At 34.9% G+C, this 12,297-nt stretch overlaps 1 pseudogene; it reads right to left on the reverse strand.

Annotated features, from left to right (window-relative positions):
• Positions 1-185: 185 nt before the first annotated feature.
• Positions 186-12,297, reverse strand: part of LOC102835796 — a 16,144-nt pseudogene continuing 4,032 nt past the window's right edge.

The raw sequence follows: 12,297 nt of genomic DNA on the forward strand, positions 1-12,297 counted from the left end.
AAAAAAAAAAAAAAAGAGTTAATCATATGTGAACACAGTAGCAAGTAAACATTTATAATTTTAAGTTGTACTAGTTTGATCATTACATCACAGTGTACACTTAAGTCTAATCACATTTTCTACATTAATCATTAATTTTATACAAGTAGATTAATTCCCTAGTGAATTTTTTTCAGACCAATTGACTAACATTTAGCATGTTTAAATTTAAAACATAGTACTTTATCTTGTACCTGTACTTTAAGTAAGGTTTTAAGTTGACATGTCATTATTTCTTTACCAGAAGTATTAAGAAAAACAGGAATCCAGTGGCTTGGTGATTTAGGATGACAACTTGATGAGGGGGGCTCACTAAATTTGGCTCCAGCATAATTCTGATTCACTTGAGCCTTAAAAAGAAAGCTGGGACTTGACAAACCAGAGTTCCAATTTTGATTATTTGGGAAATGTACCTTGTTCTTTCCTCCATTTTGCATGGCCTGCCAGGCAACTGTTGCTGAATTATAACCGTGTCTTCTTTCTACTTTTTTATGAACAATCTTCATCTGGGAATTCTGATTCTCGGTCTTTTGTCTATTAAGCTGTTGTTGGTTCTTAAGTAACATTTCTAAACTGGGGAACTGGAATATTATACCTCTCTCCACTACCCGTACTCAGCTTCTTTATCACCTTTCAGACTGCTTCTCTGATTGCAGGATTGCAGGTGTTGCGTTCTGTCAGATCCTTTCCTTTATCTGAGTACTGGCATTTTCATGGGTGGATCTGCCGAGCTCAGCCTGGGAGCTGAGGCCAATATCTGAGTTTCCTTAGTACACAAATATCAGAGAAGTCTTGGCGGTTTCAAGCTTGGACTTAACGGGAGCAGAGGCTCTTTCCTGATATTGAAACCTCTCTCCCCTTCCAGGAAGAGATGAAGAATGGAACACATAAAGCCCATGCGCACTGACAAGGTAGTGATCGAGCACCACAGCGTCTCCAAGCTGACCTCCACCTTCTGCTTCTACCAAAAATATAAGCACTGGATTGCTAACTGTAAGGTTGGCAGTTCAAACCAACCAGCTGCTCTTTGGAAGCCTATGCAAGGTCACTATGAGTTCAGAACTGACTCAATGGAACTCAACAATAACAACAAACAACAAACCAGATAAACTGGTTATCTTCAAAAAAGAAAGATTCTATTAGTTTCTAGATAATGCAATGATGAGGTGATATAGTATCTAGTGTCTAGTCTTCTCAAAGCAAACTTGCCAAGTTTTCAGGTAGAAATATTATGCTAATATCATCATGACATATAGTTTTTGCTTGTTCGCCAAGTAAGAAAAATATAAATTGAAAACCTTTACTGAGAAATAGAGACCCAAAAAACTTTTTAATGTTAATGTGTTCAAATTGAAGCAGTGTTGTTCACACACAGATTGATATATTGATAAAGACACAGATCTAATTTTTCATACATACACATAAACTGGCCACCAGTAATAAGGTTTATTTTAATTTTGAAGTTAAAAATCATATCCACAGTATCTGGTATATAGATTTTCATGTTGTTGCTGTTATAGTTAGATATCGTTGAGTCAGTTCCAACTCAGCAATCCTATGCACAACAGAACGATAAACTTCCTGGTTCTGCACCTTCCTCATGATTGTTGTTATGTTAGAGCTTATTTATGCTTCCACTGTGCCAATACATGTCATTGGGGGTCTTCTTCTTTGTCTCTGACCATCCACTTTACTTTCAACAAGCAAGGTTCTATCATCTATATTTGACAAGTTGTTAATGAATCTTTCTCTAATCCTGATACTATGTTTTACTTCATATAATCCAGCTTCTTGGATTATTTACTCAGCATAGATTGAATAAATCTGGTGAATATATTCAACCCTGATACATAGCTTTGCTGATTTTAAAACATTCTGTATCCCCTCATTCTTGAGAAATAGACAGTTTCTTCATGAGCTTGTCATAATTCACACAGTTGAAATTGATAATGAACAAGTAATCATCTTTCTGATATTCTCTGCTTACAGTTATGATCTATTTGACGTCAGCAATGATATTCTTTGTTCCAGGTCCTCTTCGGAATCTGGCCTACCTCTGGAAGTTTACCTTGCTATACTGATACAGCCAGTTTTTAATTATTTTAGCCAAATGTTTCCTTGCTTGTCATTTAAGCAATATTGTTTGATGATTTCACATTCTGTTGGGTAATGTCTCTTTGGAATGGGCACAAATATCTTCCAGTTAGTTGGCCTATTAGCTATCTTCAAATTTTCTTGGCATAGGTAAGTACCTCAAGTGATGCATCAGTTTGTAGAAAGTCTTCAATTTGTAATCCATCAATTCCTCCAGGCTTTTCTTTGCCAATTGCTTCAGGCATCTTGAAATTCTTTCTTCAGTACCATTGGCACTTGATCATATGCTACCTCTTGAGATGGTTAAATATTGAACATTTATTTTTGGTACAATGGCTTTGTGTTTTCCTTCCATCTTCTTTTGATGTTTTCTGCAACATTCAGTATTTTGTCCATTGCTGCTGTTAAGTGCTCTTGAGTCAATTCCAACCAATGACCCTGTATAGGGTTTCCAAGGAGCAGCTGGTGAGCTTGAACCACCGACCTTGCAGTTCAGACAGATTTGTAGTCTATCACATTAATCCAAAGTGCCACACCAGGACTGCATGGAATCCTTCAATATTTCAAATCAAGACTTGAATTTTTTCTTCAGTTCTTTCAGCTTGAGAAGTGCTGAGCGAGGTCCCTTTTCATTTTCTAACTCCAGGTCTTTGCACAATCCATTATATTTGACTTTGTCTTCTTGATATGACCTTTGATATTTTCTGTTCAACTCTTTTACCTCCTAATTTCTTCCATTTGCTTTAGCATACCAACAGTCAAGAGCAAGTTTCAGAGTCTCTTCTGACACCCATATTGGTCTTTTCATTCTTTCTTTTCATATAAATAATCTTTTTCTTTCTTCCTGTACGATGTTCTTGATGTCATCCTACAATTCTTGATCATCAGTCATTAGTGTCTAATGCATCTAATTTATTCTTGAGATGGTCTATAATTTCAGGTGCCATATACTGGATGTCATATTTAGGCTTTTGTGGACTTTTAATTTTCATCAGTTTTAGCTTGAACTTGCATATGAGCAATTAATGATGTGTTCCACAGTCTTATCCTGGCCTTGCTTTGGCTAATGTTGAAATTTCCCACCACCATCTCTTTCCACAGATGTAGTCAAGTTGACTTCTATGTATTCCATCTGGTGAGGTCGATTTACATAGCCACCTTTTATGCTGTTTGAAAAAGGTATGGACAATGAACAATGCATTAGTCTTATAAAATTCTATCATGCAATCTCGAGCATCATTTGTATCACCAAGGCCTTATTTTCCAACTACTGACCCTTCCTCTTTGTTTCTAACCTTTGCATTTCAATCACTAGTAATTATCAGTACATCTTTATTGCATGTTTGATTAATTTCAGACTGAAGAAGTTGGTAGAATTTAATTTCATCATTGTTCTCTTTACTTGGTGGTGCATAAATTTGATTAAAAGTGGTTTTAAATGGTCTTGCTTATAGTCACATAGATATTATGGTATCACAGACAGCATTGTACCTGAAGATCCACTTGAAATATTGTATTTGATGATTAATGCAATACCATTCCATTTCAATCATATGTTTGTCAGATTTTAAATGCCCAATATTAATTAATTTCACCTCACTAGTTCATACAATATTGATTTGTATGCATTCCATTTCATTTTTGACAACTTCCACTTTTCTTATATTCACAGTACATTTCATGTTCTAATTATTAATGGATGTTTACAGCTCCTTATCCTCATTTTTAATAGTGCTTTTCAGCAAATGATGGACCCAAAACCTTCACTCCAATTGCATCATTATGGTTAACTCTTCTTTGGAGAGGCAGCTCTTCCTCAGTTGTATTTTGAGTGTATTCCAACAGATGGCTCTTCTTCTGTCACTATATCTGATAATATTCTCTTGTTATTAATAATGTTTTCATCTGAAAATATTCCACTGCTACTCATAAGCTCTTCAGTGACTAAACATTCAGAAGTAGTCTGCCTTTCCCTCTCCCTGGTCTGCCTTCACCTAGAAACGCAGCTGAAACTTGTCCATTATGGTTGACCGTGACATTGTTTAAAATGCCTGTGGCATAGTTTCCAGCACCACAGCAACATGCAGGCTACCATCGTAATACAATCTGATAGATGATTGGTGGTGAAATTTTGTAGTATGATATATTGACATTTTTAGTTCCTTCATTTTTGTAACTGTGATTTTTAATTCATCCTTTAAAATATAATCATTTTCTAATACTATTTTTTAAAATGACCACTCAGTAGATAAAAATTAGGATTTTTTTAGAGGATAAATTTTTAGTGTGGGAAATACATTAAAGAGAGAAAAATTAACAAGTTGTATACCTAATAGAATAGACTTTAAAAGTCATGACATAATATGGACATCCATGACAATCGGACATCCTAATGGAATTATCTGAATGATTGAAACTAAATATTTTCCAATCTTTTTAAAGACTTTCATAATATATTGACTTATGTGCCAGGCAAAGATTAATGATGTACAATTTTTCAAGTATCAAAACCTCAATATTTAAAAATATTTATTGGGGGATTACATTTACAAAATATCATATCTTTATTAAAACTATACATTCTCCTATTTGCTGAATAGTCTTATGAATATAGTGAATCACAACAGAATATAATATGCTTTTAAATTGCTTTGTTGATACATTACAATGTAACATTCTCAGTGAAATGTTTATAAGTTTTTCTAAGACTATGCATATTTGATTTAAAAGTCAGTAGAATTTCAAATTTATATTATTTTCCTTTATTTTGTTTTTCAACTAAGGGACTTTAAAAAAAATCATGCTTTTAATAAACATATTTCTATGAAAGTGAATTCAAACAAATACTCATATAATTCATACAGGTGTTATTTCAAATACTTCAGAGTAAGAGAAGGAAAATATAGATTATAGAAATAGAGGGAAATGTTTTCTAATGACTAGATTTTTTAAAAAAGTAATATGGAAATGTAAAATTCTTAAATGGCATACTTACAAAAATATTAAATATTTAAGCTAAATTAACTTTAATTTACTCAGAATAGCACCTATGCCTTGATTAGTTTCTGTCTTACTAAAGTGAAAGCATTTTCTTAAAAATAGCCTGATTTTCACGAATTCATTGCATATTCATTTTAATTATTGCATTTATATTGAATTTGAATTACTCTCTAGAAATACAAGCAAGCCATTTGTGCATATATTTACAAATTCTATTTACTTACTGAATTACATTTTCTTTTTTACTGTGTTTAGATTATTATCTGTCATAATGATATCCTGTAAATCATAAAAATCACACTTCTGTTCTTGCCTTTTTATTTTTTTGAAATTCCTCTACTTTCAAAAGATGAAGTTATGTAAAGAAAACAAAAACAAAATAATGTTGATGGAAACAAAAATAAACTAATCAAGGGTTAACAGTTTCAATTCTCTTACCACATTAACAACTACCCTTTTTCAGTCTGTTATAAATTATTAATGCTATTTGGAGTAGATATTTTGCAATTCTATTCTGACAGCAATATAATATCATGAATACTTTTTATAACATCATAAATTGAGGAAATTGAGGTTCTGGAAGTTCATATAGGATACATATGACGTCTGAAAGTGATTATTTACCTGTCAAAATATTTTATTTTACATACTAGGATACATGTCTTATTTATAGAAAATATAACACACATATAAGTTAGCATTCAGCTCAAGGGAAATAATTGACTCTATTTCAAACTGAAATAAATTTAGTAACATAAAATTAATTCTTACAAAGTCATTGAATACCTTGGAGGAGTCAGTGGATTTTGGTTTCAGTGTCAGTGCAGTTGAAACCTAACAGAAGTAAATAATTGCTGCTGCTATTACTATTGCAACTCCTACAGCTACCATACATTCACAGATCTGTTAGCTTGAATTTGGAATATGGGGCCTGGCCACAACCAATCCTTATATCCAACTTTGCTTGCCATCTGAAATAAGAGGAGGTAAATGGTCTCATCCTTTTTCAACTATCAAATGTAAAAGAATATTTTTCAATGGTAGAATTTAAATAACAGAATCAGAGCCACAGAAGAATTTGGTACTTTATTTTTAAGTATCATATACTCATTAATATGTAAAAGACCACAGAACTGAATTAGATTACTGAAATATACAATATTTTTCTTAGGTGGCTTTCCTAGTTCTAGACAGCAATGAACACAAATGGAACATGAATTCTGATGCCTATTAGCTTCTCAAGTAACTTTGATGAAACAATTGCTAAAATTGCATACATCCTCTGAGAAGCTCCCACTATCTTGAAGGTCAGAGCTACACAGAGGTTCTGGACTCCACTAAAGAATGTGTGACATGATGACAGACTAGGCACACAGACTGTACAAACCCTCGACAACAAAGATATGGATAATCAAATGAAACAGATTCACATGATAGTTCTGGATTTCTGAGGTTCAGATAAAGGGATAGAGAAGTGATTGAATACTTACTAGGAGAGAGAGCTGAGCAGACATGGGAAAATAAGGAGAGATTGGTGATATAAGTTAGTGACCAGACAGATGATTTTCTTTTCTTGTTTCCCACACTCCCCTGGTGACCAGAGGTGAGGCTGGCCTCCACCTGCATACATCCTCTGAGAAGCTCCCATTATCTTGAAGGTCAGAGCTACACAGAGGTTCTGGACCCCACTAAAGGATGGGAAAGCTGTCTGTATAGATCCTGCTAGGTGGGCCCTACTACAGACATGTAGAGTCAGCCCTGGCCAGCCCTGGGCTAACTCTCACTAGGCGAATCAGCTGAACAGATGCTTTGGTGAGAACACATATACAGAAAAGAAACTGCTGATCAGTGGTGGTGGCCAGTGTGCCCCCATAGTGTGCACACTTGAATTTTCATTAGTGACTTTGAAAACAAGAGGTCAGTAGGAGTTGCAGAGGGATACTACTCATTAGCTGACAGAAAGGGACCTTTTTTTTTTTCCCCCTTTCTTTCCTTCTTATACCCCACATAACCCAGGTGATTAGAGGTATGGCCAGTCCCCATGCACGTACATTTCCAAGGAAGTTCCTGCTTTCTAGGTCGTTGAAGTCACATCAAAATGTGTGGAGAGCTAATAGCACCAATCCTGGCAGTAGTAATAAGGTATGGCTTATTCCAGATCTGTATTGCTGGTTCTGGTAAACCCTAGACTAGAGGGACCTTTCACCCTTGGCTTTCCTCTGGGATAGAAACACATTGATACATTGATTTCTTTGGGATCTGCACCAATAACTTCTGGATTGAGTTCCCAGAGCAGATTATACATAACCCTATAGACACTCCATATAGGGTTGAATGTTAACATCTCATCCCTTACCTACCAACAATACGAGGTATGTGGCTGGCAGGAGACCCCAGAATTCTCTCCTCTTTATGCCTGGCACCTGTCCAATTTTTTTTTTCATTGTTTATGCATCTTTATTCTTTCTCCCTCGCTTTTGTCTTATTTGCTTTCTCTCCTTTCTATCTCCCCTTTCATTTTTTTCATCTTTTTTTCCCCCTGTTTCTCTTACCCAATTGCTGCTGTTTTTTTTCTTTATTTTATTTTTTTAAGTAACTCTTTATTTAATCTTGTTTGTTTGTACCCTCTGGTCTCTTTCCCTTTTACTTATTCCTTCCCCCAATAGTGTCTAGGTATTTTTCTTTCTTTTATTTTTTTTCTCTCTTATTTTCTCTCTTTGCATTATTTTATTTTCCTCTCCCTCTTTCTCTGTTTAGTTTTTGTATTCTTTTACAAGTTGTTGGCTGCTTTTTTTCCTTTACTATTTTTATTAAGTTGTAATTTGATGATTTTTTAAAATTTTATTTTGTTTATTTTAATTCTCGCTTGTATATGAGCTTTCTCTTCTTGCCTTACCTAACAAGAGATAGCAACTGCAGACACAGAGCCCAGACATAGTTGTACCATTTACAGCTCCACTCATTGGGCAAGAGTCAATACCAACTGCTATACACTGGATCAATGACAACAATCAAATCAGACAAATCCATTCTAAACTGAATTGCACAAACAGTGAACAGTGCACAAGCTCATCACAAGATCACACCCACCAGAAGGCAGTTGGTGGGTGCCTAAGAATACACCAATGTGCAATCATCAGCTTAATACAAATATAACAATATCACAATGTCTTGAAAGAAGCAGATAATTTCTGTTCATGCAAACAAAGAAGTGACTAAGAGGCAGAGCTAGAAAACATTTTTGAGGAAAAAAGGCATTGGAACTACCTGAAAAAGAATTCAACACAATGATATCTAGGTACATCAAAAGGATTGACATAAAGGTAAAAGAAAACAAAGAATAATTCAGGAAAGCATTACAGGACCAGTCAAACAGAATAGATAAAATATTGGAGCCATTACAAAACATGCAAAAAGAAAGCAAGAAGATTAATACTAAGAATTCAAAAATGGACAATACATGGACAGGGCAAAGGAGTAGATTTGAATCAATGGAAGCTCAAATTAGTGAACTTGTAAAGAAGAAATTTCTCAAGACTAGTAAGCTAGTAGAGTAATCAGAAAAAAAGAAAGAACAATCTGAAGGAAACATGAGATTCATATGAGACAATATAAAGAGTAATAATGTATGGGTAATTGGAATTCTAGAACAGAAAAAGACAAAGAAAAGCACAGAAAATATAGTCAAGTTGCTCCTGGAAGAAAATCTCCCTGACATGAAAGATAAGAAGATAACCAATCAAGAAGCTGAGTGAACCCCCAAACCAGATAGACCCCAAAAGAAAATCACCAAGACATATCACAACCAAACTTTCCAAAATCAAAGACAATGAAAGAATACTGAAAGCAGTTCAAGAAAAATGAAATATTACCTACAAAGGAAAACCAATAAGACTAAACTCTGATTTTTCAGTGGAAACTATGTAGGCAAGAAGGCAATGAAAAGACATAAAAAACTGTGAAAACAAAATGCCAACCAAGAATCATATACCCAGCAAAACTGTCCCTCAAATATAATAGTAAAAATAGAACATTTCCAAATAAGCAGAAATTAAAGGAATTTGTAAAACCAGACCAACTATACAAAAAATATGAAAGGGAGTCCTTTGGAATGAAGACCTACAACAGCGGGTAAGAACCAGTGATTGACACACACAGCAAAACCTACTAGAATTCAATCCAGATTTGTTGTTGTTGTAAAGTGCTGTCCAATCAGTTCTGACTCATAGAGATCTTGTGTAGGGTTTCCAAAGAATAGCTGGGTCTGAACCAATAACCTTGTGGTTTGCATTTCAGTGCTGATCTTACAGCAACACATCAGGAGTCCAATCCAGATATGGAAGTATCCAAAGCAAAGCAAACTTTCAGACTGAAAATAGGTAATCAGAGATATTAGTTTACAATCAAGACAACTACAAAGCAAAAAAAAAAAAAAAAAGAGAGAAGTATAATTAAAGAATTCTAAATGATGAGGAAGTAAAGTCAATTTCAAGATAAAATGGACTGTTTTAAAATGGAAAAAAAATTAATGTTACAGGGTAATTTCAGAGAAAAATTAATACATTTTAACATGAAATCAAGAAAAGAGAAAACAAAGTGTTTCTAAACAATAAAACAATGGCAATGAGTAAACTGACAAGAAAATACATAAACAAAATGAAATCAGCACAGAAAAATATGTGGAACAAGGACAAAAGCAGCACCAAAACAAAAAACAAAAAACAAAAAACCCACAGCAACATGACTGCAACAAATTCATACATTTTGATAATTACACTAAATGTCAATGATTAATTCACCACTCAAGAGACAGGGAGTAGCATAGTGGAAAATAAAACAGAATCGAACCCTGATACCACATTGTTTTCATACAATCTAACATCTCAAATTATTTGTTCAACATGCAGATTGAATAAGTATGGTAAGAAAATACAACCCTAGAGCACATCTTTCCTAATTCTAAACCGTTTAAAGTCTTTTATGTTGTTTTTAAAAAAGGTGTTTGCATCATTTAATGGCAGTAAAAAATGAGCAGGAGTGGTAATATTAATTTCTGATAAATTAGACTTTAAGGCAAAAACCAGCACAAAAAATATAGAAGGATATTATCTCATGGTTATAAGGTCAACTGATCAAGAATACATAACCAAAAATAATATCCCTGTTCCTATTGAAAGAGCCTCAAAATACATAAATTAAACTCTAATAGAATTGAATAAAGAATTATACAACTCTACAACAATAGTCAATGGAGAAAAGATTGAAGTTGTCAAGGACTTCATTCTTCTTGGATCAACTATCAACACTTGTGGAAGCAGCAGTCAAGAGATCAGACGATATATTGCATTAGGCAAATCTGCTGCACAAGACTTTTTGGGGTGTTGAAGAGCAAGGATGTCAGTTGAGGACTAAGGTGCACCTGACCCAAGCCATGGTATTTTCAATAACCTCATATGGATGTGAAAGCTGGACAGTGAATAAGTAAGATCGTAGAAGAATTAATGCCTTTGAGTTATGGTGTTGAAGGAGAATACTAAAAGTGTCATGAACTGCCAAAAGAACCAATAGATCTATTTTGAAGAAGTACAGCCAGAGTGCTCCTTGGAGGCCAGGATGGCTAAGCTTTGTCTCTCATACTTTGGACATATTGTCAGGAGGGAACAGTCGTTGGAGAAGGATGTCATGCTGGGTAAGATGGAGGGTCAGAGAAAAAGAGGAAGACCCCCAACGAGATGGATCAGCCGGGTGGCATCATTGATGGCGTCAAGTGTGGCAGCGGTAGTGAGGTTGGCCCAGGATCAGACATTGTTTCGTTCTGCTGTGCATGGGGTCGCTATGAGTCGGTTCCGACTCGATGGCACCTGACAACAACAACAACAACAATAGTTGTTGTTGTAAGGTACTGTCGAGTCAGTTCTGACTATAAAGACTTTATGCACAACAAAACACTACCCTGTCCTGCACCAACCTCACAATCTTTCCTATTCTTCAGTCCATTGCTGCTGCAACTACAACAATCCATCTCTTTGGAGGTTTTCATCTTTTTCTCTTACTCTCCACGTTACCAAACCTGATGAACTTCTCCAGGAACTTGTCCCTGCTGGTAGTATGTCTAAAGTATCAGAGATGAAGTTTCATCATTCATGCTTCTAACAACATTCTGGCTGTATATTTCCCGACACAGATTTGTTTGTTCTGCTAGCAATCCATGGTACTTTTAATATTCTTCCCCAACACCATAACTCAAATTCATCAAGTCTTCTACCATCTCCTTATTAATTGTCCACCTTTCATATGCAGATGAAGCTACTGAAAATACCATGACATGAGTCAAGCACACTTTAGTCCTCAAACTGATATTTTTGCTCTTGAATACTTTAAAGAGGTCTTGTGTGGCAGAGTTGGTATGATTGTGTCCATTGCTTCTGCAACTATGCCAACCTATCTCATTGAGGGTCTTCCTCTTTTCCTCTTACTTTCTACTTTGCCAAAAATGATGTCATTATTCAATGCTGGTCGCTCCTGATAATATATCCAAAATATAAGAACCAAAGTCAGATCATCCTGATTCTAAGGAGGACTTGGCTGTAATTCTTCCAACAAAGAGTGGTTTGTTCTTTTGGCAATCCCTGGTACTTTTAATATTATCTTACAACACCATAAGTCAAATGCATCAATTCTTCTAGGGTCTTCTTTATCTATTACCCAACTTTTACATGAATACGTTGTTGTTGTTGTTGTTATTGTTATGTGTTGTGGAGTCGGTTCTGACTCATAGCAACCCTGTAGAGGGTCTCCGAGGCTATAAATCTTTAAGGGAGCAGAAAGTCTCATCTTCTTCATGGAACAGTTGGTAGTTTCAAATTGCTGACCTGAAGATTTGCAGCCCAATTTGTAACCACACTATTATTGAAAATACTATGGCTGGGGTCAAGTGTACCTTTATCTTCAGACTGACATCTTTGCTCTTGAACAATTAAAAGAGATTTTCTGAAGCATATTTGTCTAATGCAATATGTTGTTTAATTTCCTGACTGCTGCTTTCAGGAATGTTGATGGTTGAATTGAGAAAAATGAAGTCTTTGACAACTTCAATCTTTTCTCCATTTATCATGATGTCATTTATTGGTCCAGTGGTGAACATTTTTGTCTTCTTTACATTGA

The sequence above is a fragment of the Chrysochloris asiatica genome, unplaced genomic scaffold (assembly GCF_000296735.1).
Source record: "Chrysochloris asiatica unplaced genomic scaffold, ChrAsi1.0 scaffold00405, whole genome shotgun sequence".
Lineage (NCBI taxonomy): Eukaryota > Metazoa > Chordata > Mammalia > Afrosoricida > Chrysochloridae > Chrysochloris > Chrysochloris asiatica.